The sequence below is a fragment of the Zea mays genome, chromosome 4 (assembly GCF_902167145.1).
Source record: "Zea mays cultivar B73 chromosome 4, Zm-B73-REFERENCE-NAM-5.0, whole genome shotgun sequence".
NCBI lineage: Eukaryota > Viridiplantae > Streptophyta > Magnoliopsida > Poales > Poaceae > Zea > Zea mays.
Window position 1 is genome coordinate 112,456,905 of NC_050099.1, and position 26,691 is coordinate 112,483,595.

The window sequence follows — 26,691 nt, forward strand, 5'->3', positions numbered from 1 at the left end:
GTTCACTGAAACTAAAATCCAGTAAAAGGTACTGAGTTTGGGGCTCATTTGTGGCTAATCCATTTGGTTTTGGGCTAAATTTTATATATAAAATTTGAAGATCACAGTAAGGTGAACAAGTTTATGCAAATAATTGGTCTTGTTACTGTGTGTAATTTGGAGATAATAGTGTTACAAAACTCCCTGTCAGATTGGGTGCAGAGCTGTTTCAGACCTCTGAAACTGAATTTTCAGTGTTTTTACTAAATTTTGGATCACCACAACCCTTGTTCTATATGATTTCAGCCATGAGTTTATATTCAAAATAGGTAGAGATATCCATGGAGAATAACTTTTGTGAAGGGATAGTGGTCTGTTACTAAAAGAAATTGGGTGATCAATGCAGCTAAATAATGAAATGTGCAAGGGGGCAGTGTTGGCTGATTCAGTAAATTCAGAGGACTGAAACTGTGTTTTAGTGATGTGTGGCCAACTTCAGAGCCACATAACTTGTGATCTACATATTTTGGGTCCTGGATTTTTATAGTAAACCTGAAGAGCCATGGTTGGGGAACAAATCTGTTCAGGAATGCTTGAGCTATCCTTGTTTGGAATAGAGAGAAAAAGGTGTTCGAACTATGTCTATCAGGCATGGGAATGCAAACCTGAATAAGTCACTGTGGATTTGGTTCAGTATTTTTCTCCTGACTTTGGAGCTGTTTAGTATCTGATCTAAGGATTATAAGGCTTAAGTCTGTATGGAAGATTGATAGTGGGTTAGTTGGTCAACAAGGTTCCTTAAGGTCGGTTCCCCTATTGTTGCTTGGAGCTGGGAAAAATAAAAAGGTGAAGTTGTGAACTCAGTCAAACAGCAGCAGTTCAGTGTACTCCAAAAATATCTGAAGATCTTTTTATCCCTGCTGGCTGCACTAGCGTGTAGAAATGAAGATAAGGTTGTAGTGAATAGTTGAAGGTCCTATAGGTCTCACTCCCCACTAAAATATCTAATTTGGACTGCATGGGGGGCAGTGGGCAGTAGAAATCTTATCTATTTTGTCTACTACCTACAGATTTGGACAAAGTGATATTTATGTGTGGGAGCTGAGCCAACGAGGTGTAGTGCTTGTATGCCACGTTTTTGAACCTTTGGTGTGCTAGCACTCTAGGAATCCTCCTTCATCAAGCGTGGATGAGCTCCACTGCACCTGCCCCTATATTTAGTACCTTGGGCTGCCGTATTGAGTGAAGATTTCTTCCTTGCCCTCAAATTCTAGCCAAAGTTCACTGCTTGAGTGTGCAGTCCTTATGTACTGCTGGTATAACCCCCTCCCTAGCCCAGGTTTGCCCCCTTCTCCCCATGGACTGGATGCGCTCAGTGACCCCTCCCCCTGCCTATTTATTCAGTGTGTTCCACGACTGAGTTCAGAAAAGCTTTTCTCCCTTGTTCTCGAGCTGTAGTCCCAGTCCACTACAAAGGTGTTGGAGTCCTGGTATTCTTGCTGGTGTGCATCCTCTCTTTCAGCCACCAAGTTTGTTTTACTCTAGAGCTGAATGCCAACCTCTTGCCTGTGGTGACCAAACCCAACCGTTTCTCACCTCCCCGTGGATAAGGTTTCCCACAAGTATTCTTGGCCGTGTACTACTTGTTCCATGCTCGGCAAAGGTCAGTGAAGCTCACCATTTACTACTTGTACTCTACCACTGTCTGTTGCTGGGAACTAGGTGTAAAGTTCGCTCAAAAAATAGGCTGTTGGATTTTTGGATCGGAGACTTAGTGCAGAAGGCTGAAACTAGGTTCTAGTATGTTGAGCTCCACTTTGGTGCTTCCTAAAAAAATTGTTCTGAATGTTTTCAACCTAGGGGTGCTATACCAAAGTAGTAGAGCTATATCTAAGGAATAACTTTGGTAATGTGAGCTTGGTCTTTTGTTGTGTAAAAGTTGGAGAAAAGGTTGGCTAAAGTTGGACTGTTAGGCTGGACACAACTGAATTTTTTTATTCAGTTCTGTGAACTGAATTACAGCAGTATGCCTAGTTTAGAATTCATTTGTGACTGATTCATGGGGTTTTAGATTAAAGGTTCCATAGAAAAGTTGTAGACCATAGTAAAGTGAACAAGTTTGCTAAAGTGAGATGGACCTGGTTCCACATAAATTTGGGAGTAAAAGTGGCCAAAAGATGGACTGTCAGGTGTTGGGATTCAGACTTAGAATAATATTTAAGTCTGAATATGTGTGTTTTTACCCAACTTTGGGGCCTTGTGGTAATAAATCCAAAGGGATTTGGGTTAAGAGTCTGTAGCAAAATGAGAGACCAGATATAGATGAACAAGTTTTGTGCAAAGAGTGGGCTTGGTACTGTATGGAATTTAGAGAATAGCCTGCTGCAAAACCCTCTATCTGACTCAGTATTGTGCTGTTTCAGAAATTAGAAACTGAATTTTCAGTGTTTTGCTTTACTTTGGATTGCCATAACTCTTGCTCTAAATATTTTCAACCTGTGATTTCTATACCAAGTTGGTAGAGCTATGTCTAGAGAATAACTTTGAGTAAATGAGTTGGGTTTGTAGTTGAGGGAATTTGTGAGTTACAAAGCACTGAACAGAGGGAGAGGAATGGAGCACTAGAAGATGAATTCAGAGAAACGAAAACAGGTTCAGTGAATTGTAGCTGATTCTTGGACACTATAACTTGTAGTACATGCAGTGTGGATCCTTGCTTAATGCATAAATGAAGTACTTGGTTGGTTATGGAGGCAAGCTTTTCTAGTTTGGTTGGTAAATTGAGCTGTGATATTAGAGTATTTAGCTCTCTTAAGGTTTTGTTAGCTTTTGTGTACACCTTTAGAGAGGTGTAAGTCTTGCGATGCTTCTTAGTATTTTCTTTTCAAGTTGCATAAGCATAAACATCCATGATCATGTTATTTCATATAGAACTCCTACTAGAAGGAGTGAATATTCAAGCTGAAGTGGTGACTGAAGAGGAATCTACTCCAGTGGCTGCTGATCAAGTGGAGGAGCCATCTAACTGAGGTTTAATAGAGGGATAGAGTACCTCTTCACTGCAATAAGGCAAGCCCCGGTGCATTTACCCCTTTTCTTGTATTTTTAAAAGACTTTTATACACTTTAAGTCTAGTGAAATGTGCATTAAGTTATAGGAGTTGCTTGAAAACTATTTGATGCATTGACTACCTTGATATCCATTCCTGTTATAGATACTTCTTTGGAAGTATCAAATATTGTTTACAAAAATGCTTAGCCATGCTTAGATCTTGTGGATAGAAGTTGTCTTTTGCAATAATGCCTAGCTCAGGGGTTGTCCTGAGGAAGGATCGCTTCTACCTGCAAGAATATTTTCATTGGGAGCATGGTGGGATCTTACTGCAAAGTTCCCTGTAATGCTCTTCTCATCCTAAGGAACACAAAACAATCCTAAGGATGGAAGTACTTAAATCGAGACTTGGGCTAGGAACAGGTGATGCTCCACCCAGGTCAATTAAGGATTGGATGCGTATGTAGGCCTGTATGATCAAGGACTATCTTAACTGGCCACATGCCTTGGATATGGGACAGGGTAAGCTTGAACCCGGCTATTCCATACGTGAAAAGACAACCGCGCACTGGGCGTGGGAGATGGTGGGAGTAGCGTGTACCCTCCTGGCTGGAGGCTGGATGGAGGAGTACTGTGCTCCCGGGTAGCGCGGACCGGTTCACGTTGTGGAGGATCTGTGGGAATGGTTGACATATGCAAGGGTTAAGTGCTACATATGTCGTGTGGTTAGAGATCCTCAGCTGAGCAAATCGATTCGGATCGCCGTTATATCCCCGGAGAGTGGAGACTTGATCGCTGCCCTGCAACCTAAGTCAGGATGTGAACATTATGAATAAAAATGATGTTGTATTGATGAGATGGTGAAATTAGACTAGATGCAACCAGAGTCTATTAATATTTAATCTGGCGTTAAAATGTTGAAAGTAAGGACTCACTTTAGTAAGCTATTTCTGCAAAAGTATCTAAGTTGATTCTTGCTAAAGCCTTTTCCTTGATTCCTATTTAACCAGCATATCATTGAGAGTCATTTTTCCTTAGTCGGGTAAGACTTGCGAAAGTACACTCCGTACTCAGGGTTTTCGAACCCATGTTGTTGTAGGTGATGAGGAGTACTCTAGGTGTTCCTGAGGCTGGAGGGCGTTTCCAGTTCTGGAGGAAGATTAGTTAGGCTTATGTATAAGCTTTGGAGGGTTTCTACCTTCCTGCTTTTGTAATAAGGTATGCACTTTGAGTATATCAGGACTTGTAATAAATATTACTCTTTCGAAACATGTAAAACTTGAGTTTTGAAAAGGTAAAGAATGTTTATAAAGTCTTCCGCTCTTATCTCCGAAGTATGTATGTATCGAATGTGATTACTGTAATATGCATGTATGGTGGGAGATCCTTGGGATGATGAATTTAAGTTGTTGAACTCGTGATAGCCTTGTTAAGTTACCTGGTACACGTGCATAGCCATCTGAGGCCATCAAGGCAAGGATTTGTGCATGTGGGCCCGATAACTTGGGAGGGCTGCCACAGATTGGTATCGGAGCGATCCCCCATTAGCATGGATATTAAAGTAATCCTTTGATATACTTCAAAAGGATTTTGAGTCCAAACTATTTTAGAAAAATTTAAGAATATGATCAAATCCTGATAGTCGAAGTGCAAATAGCATATAGTTAAGTTAAGAACTATAAGGTGGATTAGTTTAGGATGCTAACCACTAACCCACAACTGTAATGGAATTTTCTGCAGGTACACTAACTAAACTCTAGGAAATTACGACTAGTTAACTCCGGAGTGAGTAGGTATGCCACCGCCATAGAACGTGATAGCCACTATATATTGGCAAGAGTTGCAAGGACGAATAGGACGAGCATGCATCATGACATACAATTTTAAGTTAAACCCTCTATGTAGTAGCTTAGTACAAGTTTCATCCATCCTACTCATGCTATCTATCTTTGCTTTTCTATACTACCTTTTCCTATTCGTGAAGCCTTGAGACTCAGTTCATTTGGTGGACCTGTAGTTTATAAGGTACAGTTGCCAAAGAATTTTTCAACAGTGCACAACATGTTCTACGTGTCCCAGTTAAAGAAATGTCTTCGAGTCCCCGAGCATGTTATTGAGATTTCAGATGTTAACCTTGGACCAGATTTAACCTACTTGGAATATCCCATAAAGGTGTTGGATCTAAAGGATCGGGTCACTCGAAGAAAAGCTATCAAGTTTTACTAGATAAAGTGGAACCAACACCCGGAAGATAAACCATATGGGAATTGGAGGAGTATTTAGAAAAACATTTTCATGAGTTCTTAGTTTCTTCTAAGCCCTAGGTTTTATGTAGTTGTTTTTTATGTGAACCAACAAGGGTACACCCCCTGTCTTGTAGGAGTAATGGGGAAAGAAACTGGTGACGTGTTTCCTTTTCCATTACCTAACCTAGAGTTTTAAATCTCGGGACGAGATTTCTTTTTAGAGGAGAAGGCTGTAACACCCCTGGTGTTACGATAACTAAAATGCTGACATGTCATCATAAGAACTTGCATTATCTTGTTTGATATACCTAGAATGCATTCACTAGGTTAAACTTTTTCAAAAGTGTGATGTTGTGTGTGGGTTTAGAGTTTAGTTTAATGACTTGGCTTAAGCTAGACAAGAGTAGGTCATCTCTTGAGCAAGTAGCAAATTGGAGTCTTCGAGTGCTAAAGGCAAGACTTAGAATCGAGAGAAACTATGATTTCGGAGGTATGTTAAGTGGAAGAATTAATTGATGAACTGGATTGACCTTAAAAAAAACTTAAGTGAGATTTGGAAACCTTGCTTGGAATTGTGGATAAACAAAACAACTCCTAAACCAAGGACACTTTGGACATGAGCTTCATATACTAGAGTTGGATTTGAGATTAAGGAGTCACTCATCTTTAGGAGTATGGATTGAGTTGGTAAATCACTAGATGAGAAGCAGTCACATTTGAAACCCTAATTTTTTTCCCAAAAGTGGAATTCAAAATCTGGAGAGAATTGGGCAAAAGTAAAAGTACCAAAGTTGTAGAACTTGGAAAAGTGAATAACTTTCTTATTTGGATATTCCCAAGTTGTGTGGAAGATTTTGGAGTTAAGTACAAAAATTCAGTTTTGGGTTCATTTTGGAATTGCTGAAAATAATATAAATTATTCAAATTTGAACCCTTGTAACTTCTGATCTAAAACCATTTAGAAGATGGTCATTATAACAAAGTTATAGGGCCACATGAGGAGTATAAGTTCGGTTGAGTCACCTAGCCCTAAAGCTATTTGGAACATGGAGAAAAACTGGTTCAAAGTAGAGCTAACAGAGTTTCTGGATTTCAGACTTAGTAGAGTTCAGAGGCTGAATTTCAGTATTTGGATCCAAATTTGGGCCTTGATATTTTGGAATCCAGGAGGTTTTGGTTAATGAACACTATATCAACCTTGTAGATCAATGATAGGAGGACATTTCTTATTAAGTGATATAGCCCCAAAACTATATGCTACTGGTAGAAAAGATAGTCCAAAGATTGATTGACAGATTTCTGAATTTTCAGACTGAAAACAGTAACTGGAACTGAATTCAGAGTTTGATAGCAGTTTTGGGAGCTTGTTTGTGACTAATCCCTAAGGATTTAGACTGAGGGGTCCATAAAGGGATTGAATAACACATGTTGGTGAACAACTTTATTTAAGTGTATTTGACATGATCCTATATAAAATGTGGAGAAAAACTTCCCCAAAGATGGATTATCATATTGCTGTTGACTTAGTTTTTTCAGAGCTGAAAATCTGAACATCAGTGAATGGTACCAAGTTTAGAGCTCTATTGTGCAAAATCCTGTTAGTTTTGGACAAAGAACTTTATAGAAAAATGGAAGACCAGATCTAGGAGAACAAACTTATTTAAGCAATGCTGGGTTGGTGCTACACAAATTTGGGAGAGAAGTTAGTTCCAAAATGGACTGCCAGGTTGCTTTGACTGAAATTTTGTTCAGTTCACTGAAACTAAAATTCAGTAAAAGGTACTGAGTTTGGGGCTCATTTGTGGCTAATCCATTTGGTTTTGGGCTAAATTTTATATATAAAATTTGAAGATCACAGTAAGGTGAACAAGTTTATGCAAATAATTGGTCTTGTTACTGTGTGTAATTTGGAGATAATAGTGTTACAAAACTCCCTGTCAGATTGGGTGCAGAGCTGTTTCAGACCTCTGAAACTGAATTTTCAGTGTTTTTACTAAATTTTGGATCACCACAACCCTTGTTCTATATGATTTCAGCCATGAGTTTATATTCAAAATAGGTAGAGATATCCATGGAGAATAACTTTTGTGAAGGGATAGTGGTCTGTTACTAAAAGAAATTGGGTGATCAATGCAGCTAAACAATGAAATGTGCAAGGGGGCAGTGTTGGCTGATTCAGTAAATTCAGAGGACTGAAACTGTGTTTTAGTGATGTGTGGCCAACTTCAGAGCCACATAACTTGTGATCTACATATTTTGGGTCGTGGATTTTTATAGTAAACCTGAAGAGCCATGGTTGGGGAACAAATCTGTTCAGGAATGCTTGAGCTATCCTTGTTTGGAATAGAGAGAAAAAGGTGTTCGAACTATGTCTATCAGGCATGGGAATGCAAACCTGAATAAGTCACTGTGGATTTGGTTCAGTATTTTTCTCCTGACTTTGGAGCTGTTTAGTATCTGATCTAAGGATTATAAGGCTTAAGTCTGTATGGAAGATTGATAGTGGGTTAGTTGGTCAACAAGGTTCCTTAAGGTCGGTTCCCCTGTTGTTGCTTGGAGCTGGGAAAAATAAAAAGGTGAAGCTGTGAACTCAGTCAAACAGCAGCAGTTCAGTGTACTCCAAAAATATCTGAAGATCTTTTTATCCCTGCTGGCTGCACTAGCGTGTAGAAATGAAGATAAGGTTGTAGTGAATAGTTGAAGGTCCTATAGGTCTCACTCCCCACTAAAATATCTAATTTGGACTGCATGGGGGGCAGTGGGCAGTAGAAATCTTATCTATTTTGTCTACTACCTACAGATTTGGACAAAGTGATATTTATGTGTGGGAGCTGAGCCAACGAGGTGTAGTGCTTGTATGCCACGTTTTTGAACCTTTGGTGTGCTAGCACTCTAGGAATCCTCCTTCATCAAGCGTGGATGAGCTCCACTGCACCTGCCCCTATATTTAGTACCTTGGGCTGCCGTATTGAGTGAAGATTTCTTCCTTGCCCTCAAATTCTAGCCAAAGTTCACTACTTGAGTGTGCAGTCTAAGTACTGCTGGTATAACCCCCTCCGTAGCCCAGGTTTGCCTCCTTCTCCCCATGGACTGGATGCGCTCAGTGACCCCTCCCCCTGCCTATTTATTCAGTGTGTTCCACGACTGAGTTCAGAAAAGCTTTTCTCCCTTGTTCTCGAGCTGTAGTCCCAGTCCACTACAAAGGTGTTGGAGTCCTGGTATTCTTGCTGGTGTGCACCCTCTCTTTCAGCCACCAAGTTTGTTTTACTCTAGAGCTGAATGCCAACCTCTTGCCTGTGGTGACCAAACCCAACCGTTTTTCACCTCCCCGTGGATAAGGTTTCCCACAAGTATTCTTGGCCGTCTACTACTTGTTCCATGCTCGGCAAAGGTCAGTGAAGCTCACCATTTACTACTTGTACTCTACCACTGTCTGTTGCTGGGAACTAGGTGTAAAGTTCGCTCAAAAAATAGGCTGTTGGATTTTTGGATCGCAGACTTAGTGCAGAAGGCTGAAACTAGGTTCTAGTATGTTGAGCTCCACTTTGGTGCTTCCTAAAAAAATTGTTCTAAATGTTTTCAACCTAGGGGTGCTATACCAAAGTAGTAGAGCTATATCTAAGGAATAACTTTGGTAATGTGAGCTTGGTCTTTTGCTGTGTAAAAGTTGGAGAAAAGGTTGGCTAAAGTTGGACTGTTAGGCTGGACACAACTGAATTTTTTTATTCAGTTCTGTGAACTGAATTGCAGCAGTATGCCTAGTTTGGAATTCATTTGTGACTGATTCATGGGGTTTTAGATTAAAGGTTCCATAGAACAGTTGTAGACCATAGTAAAGTGAACAAGTTTGCTAAAGTGAGATGGACCTGGTTCCACATAAATTTGGGAGTAAAAGTGGCCAAAAGATGGACTGTCAGGTGTTGGGATTCAGACTTAGAATAATATTTAAGTCTGAATATGTGTGTTTTTACCCAACTTTGGGGCCTTGTGGTAATAAATCCAAAGGGATTTGGGTTAAGAGTCTGTAGCAAAATGAGGGACCAGATATAGATGAACAAGTTTTGTGCAAAGAGTGGGCTTGGTACTGTATGGAATTTAGAGAATAGCCTGCTGCAAAACCCTCTATCCGACTCAGTATTGTGCTGTTTCAGAAATTAGAAACTGAATTTTCAGTGTTTTGCTTTACTTTGGATTGCCATAACTCTTGCTCTAAATATTTTCAACCTATGATTTCTATACCAAGTTGGTAGATCTATGTCTAGAGAATAACTTTGAGTAAATGAGTTGGGTTTGTAGTTGAGGGAATTTGTGAGTTACAAAGCACTGAACAGAGGGAGAGGAATGGAGCACTAGAAGATGAATTCAGAGAAACGAAAACAGGTTCAGTGAATCGTAGCGGATTCTTGGACACTATAACTTGTAGTACATGCAGTGTGGATCCTTGCTTAATGCATAAATGAAGTACTTGGTTGGTTATGGAGGCAAGCTTTTCTAGTTTGGTTGGTAAATTGAGCTGTGATATTAGAGTATTTAGCTCTCTTAAGGTTTTGTTAGCTTTTGTGTACACCTTTAGAGAGGTGTAAGTCTTGCGATGCTTCTTAGTATTTTCTTTTCAAGTTGCATAAGCATAAACATCCATGATCATGTTATTTCATATAGAACTCCTACCAGAAGGAGTGAATATTCAAGCTGAAGTGGTGACTGAAGAGGAATCTACTCCAGTGGCTGCTGATCAAGTGGAGGAGCCATCTAACTGAGGTTTAATAGAGGGATAGAGTACCTCTTCACTGCAATAAGGCAAGCCCCGGTGCATTTACCCCTTTCCTTGTATTTTTAAAAGACTTTTATACACTTTAAGTCTAGTGAAATGTGCATTAAGTTATAGGAGTTGCTTGAAAACTATTTGATGCATTGACTACCTTGATATCCATTCCTGTTATAGATACTTCTTTGGAAGTGTTGGACACCAAAATGAGCGGACGGTCCGGCCCTTAGGCCCGGACGGTCCGCGTGTCCCGAGATTAGATTACCTCGGATGTTTATCCTTATCTCGTGCGTGGTTATCCATCTAATCACGTGGGAGTTTGTTGGCTATCTCTTAGGAAAAGGTCCAGACCTCCTCCCCTATAAATATAAAGGGGTACGGCCGATTGAGAACCCCTGAACACATTCCAATCGAACCAATTACCTTATTTACTTTTCCTGCCCTAGGAGTAGATGTAGCATAGTTCTAGTTGTAGCCTTCCGCATATCCACCTCCACCCCTAGTCGACTCTACGTCGTCTAGATCCGTCTTGGGTGGCCTGCCGATCCCAAGACGACCCTAGGATCTCACCCCTCCCGAGGGGCAAGATCTAGTTGTCCATCCAAGACCTCTTCCTCGATTTGAACTCTTAATTCCTAGGCGACTCCACGTCGTCTGGGGACGCCCCGGGTGACCTATCGACCCGGAGCACCTTAAGATCTTTTCCCCCCAGGGGACGAGATCTAGATTCCAGCAAGGAGGAGGAAGACGACCCTGTCGCCCGGTCGCGAACCGTCCGGCCCAGAGCTGCGGACCGTCCGGTGTGACGCAGGGAAGACACCGCTCCTGCGCCCTGGTCGCGGACCGTCCGGCCCAAGGCCGTGGACCGTTCGCGCCGTCGCAGAGGGCACTACTAGGCGATCCTGCGACCTATCGCAGGCCGCTACTACTGTTCATCTTGCGGAGCCGAACCCAAGGTGCCAAGTACCGTCAAGCGGTTCATTATTGTGTTTGGTGACCAAAAAGGCACCAACATACTTTTGGCGACTCCGCCGGGGACGAGGTTGAAGATCTACAAAATCAGGCTTATATGGCCGATTCTAAAGATCTCAACAGGGCTTCTCCAAACAGCAGCACAAGGCTCACTAATTTATCGGCCGCTGAGCATAAAAGATTAAAAGATGACATGAAGAAAATAGACGAGGAGGTCCAACGACAAAAAGATCAGGTGCTCAAGGTGGCGAATAAATGGTTCCTCTCGCACTTCAGGGTGGATTGCCACCAGAAGACCATCCAAGAAAGGGAAATAGACGCCAATTACATGTCATCCGTGCTGCAACAGCTCCCCACAATAGGTGATGCCAGGTCAGTCGATGATATTCCATCTATTAGAATTTCTTTTGATAATCGGATTAAAAGTATCACAGAGGATATAGAAAGGATGGCGCATGCATTAGGAAAAACTCACATGCCTAGTTTTTTATCACATAAATTAGGCGCCAAAACAATTGCGCCAAACACATCGGCAACAAATGGGTTTCCCCAGCCATACTCTGGTATGCCGATGGACTCATATCCAGGACGAATGTCACCACCATCTTCGCTAAATGGTGAGTCAACTCTGAGCACGGCCGGACCGTCCGCACACAATAGCGGACCGTCCGGCCCTTCCGTCGGACCGTCCGGCACCCTACGCCGGACAGTCCGGAGTTACACAGAGCCCACCACAAGGGTCACAGGTGTTGCCTGACGTGACCGGACAGTCCGAGGATAGTACCGGACCGTCCGATCCACCCGCAGACCGTCCGAATGTGCAGGTCGGACCGTCCGGAGCACCAGAAGTCACATGTGATCCGCCTAGTGCGGAAGGCCGACATAAATATAATCGGCCACCCAAGCCCCAAGAACTAAAAAAGTCACATGTCCCTGAGCTTGTTTGGCCCACTAAGGCCAAACCTTCTGTTCGCTCTCACCCGCACTCGACACAAAAGGAAAAAGTTAAGTTCACATTTAATATTACTAAATGTGATAAAATATTTGATGAGTTGCTTAAACATGGTAATATTAAATTGTCACATATAATTCCTCCGGTTGAACAATTAAAAGGGCATGTTTATTGCAAATGGCATGGCTCCTTTCTTCATAACACCAATGATTGTGTCGTCTTCCGTCGGCAAATACAATCGGCTATAAACGAAGGCCGGTTGAGGTTTCAAAAAGAGGTGAAAATTGACAGGCCACCTGTTCCTGTCACCACATTAGAGCCAACGAGCAAAAAGGCCATAATTCGGCCTTGTGTGGCCGATAAAAGTAAAAATAAAAATATCGTCATTGGTGATCCTCGCACACCAAATATGTCACACAGAATGGTTACTCTGAAGGCTCCAGACAAAAGAAAGACCGGAGGCACCGGGGGGCAAGCACGATCGGACACTCGATCACGGTCACCTGTCCTGCGTACGCCGGACGATCCGAGTACTAAGGCCGAACAGTCCGAGACAGGCGCGGACAGTCTGGCTATGATGGCCGGACGGTCCGCAGATGGTCAGAAGCAGCAACATCAGACCATCGGACCACAACGTTCCAACACAAGTGTTAGGAAACAAAACACTACTAAAACGTCTGGACGACTCAGTAGAGTCGGCCCTACTTTTGGTCAGTTGCTTGCCAAATATATGAAGAAGGCCGTTCCACACAACCGGCCAATAAAACAAACGAAGTCAAAAGGGCGACCTGTGCGAAAGCAAAAGCCGACTAAACGGACCCAAAGGGTAGCACAACCAAGATCGCCTTGTCATCCTCCTCCGGGGATAGCATGGTGCGTCCCGTTCTATCCATCGCCGATGTGTTGTCCTGCTCATGTGTGGGGTGGTACGGCGATGAATTCGTATTACTAGCCGAATCCGTTTGCTTATTTAGGCTGGGGGCACCACAAGTTTTTGCCTATTGACAGGTTGATCAGGTAGACATGGCCGAAGAGGATGCGATCCAAAACGGCCTCTGTGCATTAAAGTTCCATCAAGTATTTATATTATCTGATCGCAAGAGCCGATGACTTGCATCGAGCTGAGTCCTTACTTCGGGAACAAAAGCTCATGAGGTCAATTGTTTCCGAAGTTTTCACTGATGCTTTTGGTTCGCCAAGCTCCACCAAAAGGCAGGGGGGCATATGTTGGACACCAAAATGAGTGGACGGTCCGGCCCTTAGGCCCGGACGGTCCGCGTGTCCCGAGATTAGATTACCTCGGATGTTTATCCTTATCTCGTGCGTGGTTATCCATCTAATCACGTGGGAGTTTGTTGGCTATCTCTTAGGAAAAGTTCCAGACCTCCTCCCCTATAAATATAAAGGGGTACGGCCGATTGAGAACCCCCGAACACATTCCAATCGAACCAATTACCTTATTTACTTTTCCTGCCCTAGGAGTAGATGTAGCATAGTTCTAGTTGTAGCCTTCCGCATATCCACCTCCACCCCTAGTCGACTCTACGTCGTCTAGATCCGTCTTGGGTGGCCTGCCGATCCCAAGACGACCCTAGGATCTCACCCCTCCCGGGGGGCAAGATCTAGTTGTCCATCCAAGACCTCTTCCTCGATTTGATCTCTTAATTCCTAGGCGACTCCACATCGTCTGGGGACGCCCCGGGTGACCTGTCGACCCGGAGCACCTTAAGATCTTTTCCCCCCAGGGGACGAGATCTAGATTCCAGCAAGGAGGAGGAAGACAACCCTGTCGCCAGGTCACGGACCGTCCGGCCCAGAGCTGCGGACCGTCCGGTGTGACGCAGGGAAGACACTGCTTCTGCGCCCAGGTCGCGGACCGTCCGGCCCAAGGCCGCGGACCGTTCGCGCCGTCGTAGAGGGCACTATCAGGCGATCCGGCGACCTATCGCAGGCCGCTACTACTGTTCATCTTGCGGAGCCGAACCCAAGGTGCCAAGTACCGTCAAGCAGTTCATTATTGTGTTTGGTGACCAAAAAGGCCCCAACAGGAAGTATCAAATATTGTTTACAAAAATGCTTAGCCCTGCTTAGATCTTGTGGATAGAAGTTGTCTTTTGCAATAATGCCTAGCTCAGGGGTTGTCCTGAGGAAGGATGGCTTCTACCTGCAAGAATATTTTCATTGGGAGCATGGTGGGATCTTACTGCAAAGTTCCCTGTAATGCTCTTCTCATCCTAAGGAACACAAAACAATCCTAAGGATGGAAGTACTTAAATCGAGACTTGGGCTAGGAACAGGTGATGCTCCACCCAGGTCAATTAAGGATTGGATGCGTATGTAGGCCTGTATGATCAAGGACTATCTTAACTGGCCACATGCCCTGGATATGGGACAGGGTAAGCTTGAACCCGGCTATTCCATACGTGTAAAGACAACCGCGCACTGGGCGTGGGAGATGGTGGGAGTAGCGTGTACCCTCCTGGCTGGAGGCTGGATGGAGGAGTACTGTGCTCCCGGGTAGCGCGGACCGGTTCACGTTGTGGAGGATCTGTGGGAATGGTTGACATATGCAAGGGTTAAGTGCTACATATGTCGTGTGGTTAGAGATCCTCAGCTGAGCAAATCGATTCGGGTCGCCGTTATATCCCCGGAGAGTGGAGACTTGATCGCTGCCCTGCAACCTAAGTCAAGATGTGAACATTATGAATAAAAATGATGTTGTATTGATGAGATGGTGAAATTAGACTAGATGCAACCAGAGTCTATTAATATTTAATCTGGCGTTAAAATGTTGAAAGTAAGGACTCACTTTAGTAAGCTATTTCTGCAAAAGTATCTAAGTTGATTCTTGCTAAAGCCTTTTCCTTGATTCCTATTTAACCAGCATATCCTTGAGAGTCATTTTTCCTTAGTCGGGTAAGACTTGCGAAAGTACACTCCGTACTCAGGGTTTTCGAACCCATGTTGTTGTAGGTGATGAGGAGTACTCTAGGTGTTCCTGAGGCTGGAGGGTGTTTCCAGTTCTGGAGGAAGATTAGTTAGGCTTATGTATAAGCTTTGGAGGGTTTCTACCTTCCTGCTTTTGTAATAAGGTATGCACTTTGAGTATATCAGGACTTGTAATACATATTACTCTTTCGAAACATGTAAAACTTGAGTTTTGAAAAGGTAAAGAATGTTTATAAAGTCTTCCGCTCTTATCTCCGAAGTGTGTATGTATCGAATGTGATTACTGTAATATGCATGTATGGTGGGAGATCCTTGGGATGATGAATTTAAGTTGTTGAACTCGTGATAGCCTTGTTAAGTTACCTGGTACACGTGCATAGCCATCTGAGGCCATCAAGGCAAGGATTGGTGCATGTGGGCCCGATAACTTGGAAGGGCTGCCACACTGTCTGTCTGCGGATGATATGCTGAACTGAAATTCAGATGTGTACCCAAGGCTTCATGCAATTGCTGCCAGAAATGAGAGGTGAACTGTGTTCCTCTGTCTGACACGATCTTCTTTGGTACACCGTGAAGATAGACGACCCGGATATGTACAACTCCGCCAATACTGCACAGCTGTAGCTAGTCTTGACAGGTATGAAGTGGGCTGACTTGGTTAAGCAGTCCACCACTACCCAGATGGAACGGTAGCAGGCTCAAGTGCGAGGCAAACGACTATGAAATCCATCCTGATTTCATCCCATTTCCACTGAGGAATTCGCAACGGCTGCAACGATCTAGCTGGCTTCTGATGCTCGGCCATAATCCTCTTACAACTATCACATATGGCCACATGCTCTGTGATCTCCCTTTTCATTTCGTACCACCAAAATTTCTTCTTCAGATCCTGATACATCTTCTCACTTCCACGGTGTATGGAATAAGCTGTCTCATGAGCTTCCTTGAGGATCAACTCACGAAAATACTGGACATTGGGAACACACAAGCGGTCCTTGAACCATACCACACCTTCTGCATCTTCCCAAAAACTTTTGGCTCTTCCTTCTAGAATCAGTTGCCGGATTACACTGATCTTCTCATCATTCTTCTATGCCTCTTTGATCTCCCGCTCTAAGGTGGGTTCTAACTCAACTGTTACTCCTCGCATGTTGTTCAGAAATTCGAGGCTCAACCTATCAAACTCTTTGGCCAACTCATAAGGCATCGGATGAGCGACCATCATATTGACTTGACTTTTTCTGCTTAAAACATCTGCTACCATGTTCGCTTCGCCTGGGTGGTAATGAATTTCCAATTCATAGTCTTTGATCAATTATAACCGTCTTCGCCTCATATTCAGCTCCGACTGAGTGAATATGTACTTCAGACTCTTGTGGTCTGTGTAAACATCACATTTCTGCCCATATAGATAGTGCCTCCATGTCTTCAGTGCATGAACCACTGCTGCTAACTCTAGGTCATGGATTGGATAATTCTTCTCATGAACCTTCACCTATCGGGACGAGTAAGCCACAACTCTTCCCTATTGCATCAATACACATCCGAAGACAGTGTAACAAGCATCGCATTACACCGAGAAGGGCTTGTGCACATTGGGAAAAACTAAGACAGGTGTTGTAATCAACTTCTCTTTCAGCGCTTCAAAGGGTTCTTGGCACTTTTGGGTCCACTTGAACTCCACTTTGTTGGCTACCAAAGCTGTCATTGGTTTTGCAATCTTCGAAAACCCTTCAATGAATCACCGATAATATCTGGTCATTCCAATGAAGCTCTTGATTCCTCGGGCATCTGTGGGCGCTTTCCAGTTCAGAATGTCTGCCACTTTCTTTGGATCCACACCTAATCCATCTTTGTTTATTATGTGACCCAAGAACAGGACTTCATTGATCCAGAACTCGCACTTACTCAACTTTGCATATAGCTGGTGCTCTTGAAATCTCTACAATACCATCCTCAAATGATCCACATGCTCCTCCTCACTTTGAGAGTATATAAGAATGTCATCAATAAATACCACCACAAACTTGTCAAGATAATCCATGAATACACTGTTCATCAGATTCATGAAGAAGGTTGGTGCATTTGTTAGGCCAAAAGACATAACGGTGAACTCATATAGCCCATACTTGGTAATGAATGCCGTCTTTGGAATGTCTGAAGGTCGAATCCTGAGCTGGTGATAACCTGACCTCAGATCTATATTTGAAAACACGTTGGCTCCTCTCAGCTGGTCAAATAGATGTTCTATTCTGGGCAAGGGGTACTTGTTCTTGATTGTGACCTCATTCAGAGCTCGATAATCGAGGCACATCCTCCTGGTGCCATCCTTCTTCACGAACAGGACAGGGGCGGGCCAAGGCGAGGTGCTTGGCCTGATGTAACCTTTCTCTTACAGTTCATCGATCTACTTCTTGAGTTCAACCAATTCTGGTCCAGATACCCTGTAGGCTTTTTTAGAAATGGGGGCGGTTCCAGGAAGAAGTTCTATGGCAAACTCAACTTTCCGCTCAGGTGGCATACCTGGTAAATCTTTCGCGAACACGTCCGAAAACTCTGATACAACCTTGATAGTCTGGAGTGAATATGCCTCCTTGCTATCAATAGCCATCTGATGACAACCTCCTTTCCTTGGCTCAGGTGAGACTAACTCAACTACCACTTCTTCTCCTTGTGGGGACACCAACTTAATTGTCCTCTTATCACAACTGATAATTGTTTGGTACTTATCTAGCCAATTCATCCCTAGGATGACATCTATTCCCTGAGTACCCATTACTATGAGATTAGCAGGAAACTCTATCCCCCTTATTTCCACACTTACGTTCAAGCAAATACTATCGGCTCGAACTTTACCACCGGCTGAGTCAATTTGAATGGGTGTTGACATGGTAGTTATTGGAAGATTATGTGCTTCTACCCATGATGCAATAATAAAGGAATGCATTGCTCTAGTATTAAATAATACTTCTGCAATATGGGAATCAACTGGAAACATACCAACTATCATGCCTGGTGTTTCCTGAACTACTTCAGCTTCCAAATGGTTCAGTCTCCCATGGTTGTAGCACGTCTGGACGCTGTTGCCTGCTCCTGGCTGAGACACATTCTACTTCGCTAGGGCACTAGGGCCTAACTGCTGCTGGGCTGCCTTCATCGAACATTGCATCACCCAATGGCCTTGCTCTCCACAATGGAAACATGCTTTGCTTCCACCTTGAACTGGGGCTGCTTGACTGCTCTGGTTGGTTGCTGGGGCGGGGAGGCGAGGTGCCTACTGATTCTGCCTCTGGACCTGACTTCATCCTGTCTGATTGTTCTGGCAATTCTGCTGCTGATTCTGGGGGTACTGCCTCTACAACTGCTGCTGAGGCGGGCGCTGATTATGCTTGAACAGCTGAGGCGAGTTTCCTGAGAAACGGGGGCGATTGCTGCTTCCAGGCTGAGGTCCACCAATCTTGCGTTTACAATCCTCCATCTCCTTGCGCTTCTTCTTTGTCATGATTGCTCTGTCGATCAGGTGCTGAAAGGTGGGGAAGGTATGATTCATGAGCTGATAGTGTAGGGGATCGACTAAGCCTCTCAAGAAACGATACTGCCTCTTGGCATCTGTGTTGACATCTTCAAGAGCATAGCGGGACAGCTGTAGAAACCTGTCTCAGTACTCACTGAAAAACATGGGCCCTTGCTTGAGCGCCAGAAACTCCTCCTTCTTCAATGTCATCAGACCTGCTGGAACATGATACTGACGGAAATTGTCTCTGAATTCCTGCCAAGTGATAGTGTCGGGGTTGGTGTGTGTGGCGAGGTAGGACTCCCACCAAGACTGGGTTGGTCCTCTTAACAAACGGGGACCATACAGAACTTTCTCCCTATCGTCACACTGAGCGGTGTGCAACTCCCGCTCCACGATATGCACCCAATCTTCAGCATCCATGGGGTTAGCAGAGTGAGCGAACACTGGGGGATGACCTCTCATGAATTCGGCAAGCTCGTCTCTAGGCATCTGAGGCTGAGGTGGGGGCTGATGCTACTGCTGCATAGCGGCCAAAGTCTGACCAATGGCTTGGACTGCCTGAGTTTGCATCAAGAACATCTACTCTATCGTCATCGGGGGCTATGGTGGCAGCTGCTGCTGGGGTGCCTCATCCTGCGGTGCTGCATGCTCCTGCTGAGCACGCCTTCCTCCTCTACGCCTGTTGTCTGACATCTGCAGAATGCAATCACACATTAGAACTGATCTTGCAGCATAAGAAAAGAGTATAGAATCCTTCCACAATACTGAACAGATAAGCATCTTCACTGACTCCCAACATAGGCCAACACAGCTTCTCAAATAAAAAGGAAAGTAGAGTGAAAGGGTGATATAGTTGAGGTGCCCGATCTTTCGGCGAGTGGAGATAATTCCGATTTGGCGGAAGATGACCCTTGCGATCCGACTACGACGAGCAAGCCCGAGGCGCCAATGCAATCGCTGAACCAACACCCTGTGGTTACCGACCTTGCTGATGCGAGATCGGACTGATCACGAAGATTGTTTCCTGTGCGCAATCGAAGAACGAACAAGAAAAAGATGTGAGCAATCTAATCTATTACTCGAGGGTGGAGTTCTGAATACACGAAGACAGCGCTGATTTGCGTGTGTTCGAGAGTAGCTAAAGCTAACATAAAACAAAACTCGAAGAACAAAGGAGGTGTAGCTCCTGGATAAATACAGAGGGGGCGCAGCCCCTAGGGGCGGCCAACCCTAGGTCGTCCACTATGGGTCGTAGTTGGGCTGGTCGTCTATTCTTCTGGGCCCTCATTCTTCAGTAGCATGACGTAGTTAAGATCTCTGGCACGGGCCCAAGTGATTGGCCCTAGATGTGGAGGTGCTGCTGGTGTAGTCGTACTCATAGTGATGTCCTCATCATCCTCCCCTTCTTGAAGTGAAGTCGTCCTCGACGACAACTCCTCATCCTCGGCCATATATGGTTTCAAATCTGCAACATTAAAACTAGTGGAAACACCAAATTCCACAGGCAAGTCAAGGATATAAGCATTATCATTAATGTTTGTTAGCACCTTAAAAGGACCAGCAGCACGAGGCATTAATTTAGAACGGCGCAAAGTAGGAAACCGATCCTTTCTCAAGTGCAACCAAACCATATCACCTAGCTCAAAAGTAACAAGTTTTCTTCCTTTACTACCAGCAACCTGATTTTTTGCATTAGTAGCAGCAATGTTCTGTTTCGTTTGTTCATGTATGGTAATCATTTGTTCAACATGTGCAACAGCATCTACATGTGGGGCGTTCGCAGCATTAAGTGAAATCAAATCAATAGGTGCCCTAGGGATGTAACCATAAACAATCTGGAAAGGGCACATATTTGTAGAAGAATGTGTGGCATGATTGTTAGCAAATTCAACATGAGGCAAACAATCCTCCCAATGTCTCAAATTCTTGTCTAAAACAGCCCTAAGCATGGTAGATAAAGTTCTATTTACTACCTCAGTTTGTCCATCAGTCTGAGGGTGACAAGTAGTGCTAAACAACAACTTAGTTCCCAATTTATTCCAAAGAGATCTCCAAAAATGGCTTAGAAACTTAGCATCGCGAACAGAGACTATTGTTTTTGCAATACCATGTAAACGAATAATTTCTCTAAAGAACAATTCCGCAACAATGCTAGCATCATCAATTTTATGACAAGGTATAAAGTGAGCTATTTTAGAGAATCTATCAACAACCACAAAAATACTATCCCTCCCCTTCTTAGTTCTAGGCAAGCCCAAAACAAAGTCCATAGAAATATCAAGCCAAGGAGAAGAAGGGACAGGCAAAGGCATATACAAACCATGGTTGCCCAAACGTGACTTAGCTTTCTGGCAAGTAGTGCAACGTGCAACAAGACGCTCAACATCACGGCGCATCCGAGGCCAAAAGAAGTGTGTGGCCAGCACCTCATGTGTCTTGTAAACGCCAAAGTGCCCCATGAGACCGCCTCCATGAGCTTCCTGCAACGACAAAAGACGAACCGATCTTGCTGGAATACACAGCTTGTTAGCGCGGAACAAAAATCCATCATGTATGTGAAATTTTCCCCAGGGTTTGCCATCCTTACAATGTATATAGAAATCTTTAAAATCATCATCATCCACATATTGATCTTTCACAGTTTGCAAGCCAAAGATTCTAAATTCTAACTGTGAAAGCATGGTATATCTATGGGACAACGCATCAGCAATGATGTTTTCCTTTCCGTTCTTGTGTTTAATGATGTAAGGAAAGGACTCGATGAATTCTACCAAACAATTATCTTTCACAGTATGACGACGCATCAGCAATGATCTTTCACAGTATGACGACGGTTCAGATTTGTTTGGGTACGAATATGTTTTAAAGCCTCATGATCAGAATAAATTATAAACTCACGAGGTCAAAGGTAGTGCTGCCATGTTTGCAAAGTGCGAACTAAAGCATAAAGTTCCTTATCATAAGTAGAATATCTCAAGCTAGCACCGCTTAATTTTTCACTGAAATAAGCAACCGGTTTTCCTTCTTGTAACAAAACAGCACCTAACCCAATACCACTAGCATCACATTCAAGTTCAAACACTTTCTGAAAGTCGGGCAATTATAAGAGTGGAGCATGGGTTAACTTATCTTTCAAAGTATTGAACGCCTCTTCTTGTGGGGGGTCCTAAGCAAAAGACACACCTTTCTTTGTGAGTTCGTGCAAAGGGGCAGCGATGGAGCTAAAATCACGCACAAAACAACGGTAAAATCCTGCAAGTCCAAGAAAACTCCGAATTTGGGTGACCGTCGTTGGTGTAGGCCAGTCATGAATGGCTTCAACCTTGATGCTATCCACCTCAATGACCTGCGGAGTAACCACATAACCAAGAAACGAGACACGTTGCGTGCAAAATGTGCACTTTTCCATGTTACCAAACAAGCGAGCAGCACGCAAAGCATCAAAAACTGCACGCAAATGTTCTAAATGCTCCTCTATAGACTTGCTGTAAATAAGGATATCATCGAAATAAACAACAACAAACAAACCTATGAAGGCCCATAGAACTTTGTTCATTAAACGCATAAAGGTGCTGGGAGCATTAGTCAATCCAAATGGCATCACCAACCATTCATATAAACCAAATTTCGTTTTAAAAGCCGTTTTCCATTCATCACCGAGTTTCATTCTAATCTGATGGTAATCGCTACGCAAATCAACCTTAGAGAAAATAACGGCACCACTAAGCTCATCTAACATATCATCAAGGCGTGGAATAGGATATCGATAACGAACTGTGATGTTATTAATAGCACGACAATCTACGCACATACGCCATGACCCATCTTTCTTTGGAACGAGTAAAACAGGAACCGAGCAAGGGCTAAGAGACTCACGAATGTAACCTTTATCAAGCAGCGTCTGCACCTGGCGCTGGATGTCCTTCGTCTCATCTGGATTTGTACGGTACAGGGCGAGGTTCGGAAGAGAAGCGCCGTGGATGAGATCGATCTGATGCTCAATGCCACGGAGCGGAGGAAGACCCGGTGGTAAGTCCGTAGGAAAAACATCAGCATACTCCTGCAAAAGGTTAACAACAGCAGGGGGTATATCCAAAGACGGTGCATCATCAAGCGAAACAAGCATGCGCGAGCATACAAGTGCATAACAGGGCATATGAGCTTCATGGATCAAAATCAGCACGTGTAGCAAGTAAAACAGGAGAGTGCAACTTGATTTCAGATTTAATAGGTGCAGCTGATGTCGATTTGACTTGTTGTGCAGTTTTAGCAGCCCCAGTAAGATCATCTTTCAAAATTTGGTCAGGGGTCATTGGATGTATAATTATTTTCTAGCCTTTAAACATGAAAGAATAATGATTTGAACGACCATGATGTAAACTATCAGTATCATATTGCCAAGGTCGAGCCAATAACAAAGAGCATGCTTCCATAGGAATAACAACGCAATCAGCATAATCAGAATAAGAACCCAGCGAAAAGGGGACACGTACCGAACGTGGTACCTTTATTTTACCACCATCATTAAGCCATTGAATGTGATACGGATGTGGGTGTGCGCGAGTGGGCAAGGATAATTTCTCTACCAAAGATGTACTTGCCAAATTGTTGCAGTTGCCACTATCGATGATGATGCGAATCGACCGTTCGTGCACAACGCCCTTGGTATGGAATATAGTGTCTCGCTGATTTTTTCGGCCTAGGCAACCTGTGTGCTAAGAACACGCTGCACAACAAGACTCTCATACCTATCGGCGTCGATGGAATCAACGTGGACTTCCTCATTTTCTGCATGGTTAGTGGCAATCATAGCATGACTAGTTTCCTTAGAATCACTGGCTGAAGAGTACTCACCATTGTCACGTATAAGCAAGGTATGCTTGTTTGGGCAGTCCCGAATCATGTGCCCAAACCCTCTGCAACGATGGCACTGAATATCCCGTTTACGTCCTGTGGAAGAAACAGCGCCTTTGGCAGGGGGCGCCGCTGGCTTGGCCGCCCCTGTGCGCGGTGTAGTGCTAGGCATAGAAGGTGCAGGGCTGGAAGGAGTTGAACCATGTGTCGAACCCCGGCCTGCAAAAGAGTTAGTATATGTCTTTGATCGTCGTCCCTGCACTTCACGTTCAGCTTTGCAAGCATATTCAAACAATGTGGTTATATCAAAATAATCCTTATAATCAAGTATATCCTGAATTTCCCTGTTCAAACCACCACAAAAACGCGCCATAGCAGCGTCATCCGACTCAACCAAACCACAACGAAGCATACCCTTTTGTAACTCCTGGTAATATTCCTCAACAGATTGTGAACCTTGTTGAAAACGCTGCATTTTGTTAAGCAAATCACGGACATAATAGGAAGGAACAAATCTATGGCGCATGACAGTTTTTAATTGGGTCCAAGTAGTGACACTATTAATGGGAAGTTTTTGTTTATACTCACGCCACCAAATTAAAGCAAAATCAGTAAATTCACTAATGGCAGCCTTCACTTGGCTATTAGCAGGAATATCATGGCATGAAAATTTCTGTTCTACCTCCAATTCCCAATCAAGATATGCAGCAGGATCATATTTACCATTAAAAGATGGAATTTTAAATTTAATCTTAGCAAATAAGTCATTAGGGGGATGACGAACCACACGGCGTGCACGACCACGACGATCTCCATCTTCCTGCTCAGTGTCACCGCCGTAGTCCTGCTCCATCCTTGTGGTCAACACATCAAGGCATGCCAGGATGGTGTCGAGTGTGGTGTGAGTTGTCGTTTGAGCAAGATCAAGCTGGTTGAAATGCGCGGTCGTCGAGGTGACCGTTGAATCAAGCCATTCATGCATCATCCTAATGTCAGCAGCAAGTCCATCAACTTGTCCCCTTACTTCCTGCAACTGGGCATCCACCGTGTCGTGTGCTCCTGCCATAGTTAGCGCAAACACCAAAACACCAAAAGGAGAAAAACCAACGACAACAGGGGAATGGTGGTGACAACTCGCTCAATGGAATGTTGTTATCAAGTTCTTATCCATTCTTACCAAGCCACAGTGCTGAACTGCAACCAACAGGTGGAACCGGTGAAAGATTGGATGAGCGATTGCCTGGAGAAAAAGAAACCTGCTCGTCGTAGAAATATGTTGAGTTCTGGGTAGGCTGCACTCAAGTCATGGATTAGTACGATCAAACAATAATGCAAAGTTGAATTATAGTGCAAAACACGAAACTATATTGTTGTCCACAAGTGCAAAGGACGGATGGAACTAGCAGAATGGCAGTACCGTACATATTGTACTAGCGAGGCCAAAAAGGCACTAGTAGGAATCACAGGTGATTTTGTTTTTCTTTTTTGTATGATTTTTTGATATTTTTCTCAGCACAAGAACAAACAAAATAGGAGCTACACCAAGTTTCACCTAAAACAGAGATCAGATGTGGTCTACAGAAAAAGAACAAGTTCTCTGAAAAGCGTGCAAGAACTTTGATGAATTTTTTTGACAATTTTATCGAAACCAAACAGGCCGAAGGCAAGTTTGGCTGGCCTCAGAATGGTGTCAACAAGCTCCTGTAAAAATTTCAGATTTTTTGAACAACCGAGCGAAAAGTTATGCCCGGTTTAAGGAAGGTACCTCAACAACCGAGACAACCGCTTTGTTTCCTTTCCCTATTTTTTGTTTGTTCTCTGGTTCTATCCTTTCTCTTTCGTTTTCTTTTTTTCTGTTTTTTTACGTAACCGAAGGAGAAAAACAAGGAAGCGGCGTTGACTCGATTTGTGGCGTGATCAAACGGAAGATGTCAATCTTTTTTTGTTTCTGTTTTTTTACGTAACCGATGGAGAAAAACAAGGAAGCGGTGTTGACTCGGTTTGTGGCATGATCAAACGGGAGATGTTGATCTTTTTTTTCGTTTCTGTTTTTTTTACGTAACCAAAGGAGAAAAAGCAGGGAAGCGACGTTGACTCGGTTTGTGGCGTGATCAAACGGGAGATGGTGGCGGCGCGCTAGGGTTTGAATGGTGGAAGAAAGAAGGATGATGAAAAAAACACAATGCGACCAGCAACAAATGACGCGAAAGCACACAAATTCAACAATGCAGATTATTGAAAGAAAGTGCGAGGCTCAAAAGGGTGCTGGGATAAGGTCTAACCTGAATTTTGATGTGGTTTTGTGGACTGTAGGAGAAAAAAACACTTGATAAACTCACCGATCAACCTGGAAATCTGATACCACTTGATATAGTTGAGGTGCCCGATCTTTCGGCGAGTGGAGATAATTCTGATTTGGCGGAAGATGACCCTTGCGATCCGACTACGACGAGCAAGCCCGAGGCGCCAATGCAATCGCTGAACCAACTCCCTGTGGTTACCGACCTTGCTGATGCGAGATCGGCCTGATCACGAAGATCGTTTCCTGTGCGCAATCGAAGAATGAACAAGAAAAAGATGCAAGCAATCTAATCTATTATACGAGGGTGAAGTTCTGAATACACGAAGACAGCGCTGATTTGCGCGTGCTCGAGAGTAGCTAAAGCTAACGTAAAACAAAACTCGAAGAACAAAGGAGGTGTAGCTCCTGGATAAATAGAGAGGGGGCGCAACCCCTAGGGGCGGCCAACCCTAGGTCGTCCACTATGGGCCGCAGTTGGGCTAGTCGTCTATTCTTTTGGGCCCTCATTCTTCAGTAGCATGACGTAGTTAAGATCTCTAGCACGGGCCCGAGTGATTGGCCCTTAATGTGAAGGTGCTGCTGGTGTAGTCGTACTCATAGTGATGTCCTCATCAAAGGGCTTCCCAACTAGATAACTAATTTCATTAACATTAACATGTAAACCAACGTGCAGGGGATACCCACACTCTGGCGACAGTCATTACAAAGATCCATATCCATCATAGTTCATCATGACAAACATAAAAAACACAAGATAAGCAAACTACCCTGTCTAACTAAAACTAACTGAGAGTAAGACTAAGGCTAAGGCTATAACTTCTATTTTTTAAGCATTAATTACAAGATCCGACCCTGACAGTCTATGGTTCTAAATTTATATTGGTCCTGCAGTCGGGGTTGCCGTAGGCTTGGTGTCCACGCTGAGGTGAGCGGTACGGGTGCTGAGTCCCGACGGGGGCGGGGGAGCCATCCTCTAGGTGATGGTGCTACTCAGCCCGCAACTAGGCGATCTCAGCACAAGCCCTACTCAGCTCATCTAAGGCATGGTCCTGCTCCGTGTTTAGCACAGCGGCTAGGTTGATTGTGCTGCTCAACTGTTGGAAC

At 43.8% G+C, this 26,691-nt stretch overlaps 1 long non-coding RNA gene across 1 annotated transcript; it reads left to right on the plus strand.

Moving 5' to 3' along the window:
* Positions 1–859: 859 nt before the first annotated feature.
* Positions 860–4,338, plus strand: LOC118476934 (uncharacterized). Its single transcript, XR_004857792.1, has 2 exons — positions 860–1,642; positions 2,911–4,338. It is a non-coding gene; the product is annotated as an uncharacterized lncRNA (long non-coding RNA).
* Positions 4,339–26,691: the final 22,353 nt, after the last annotated feature.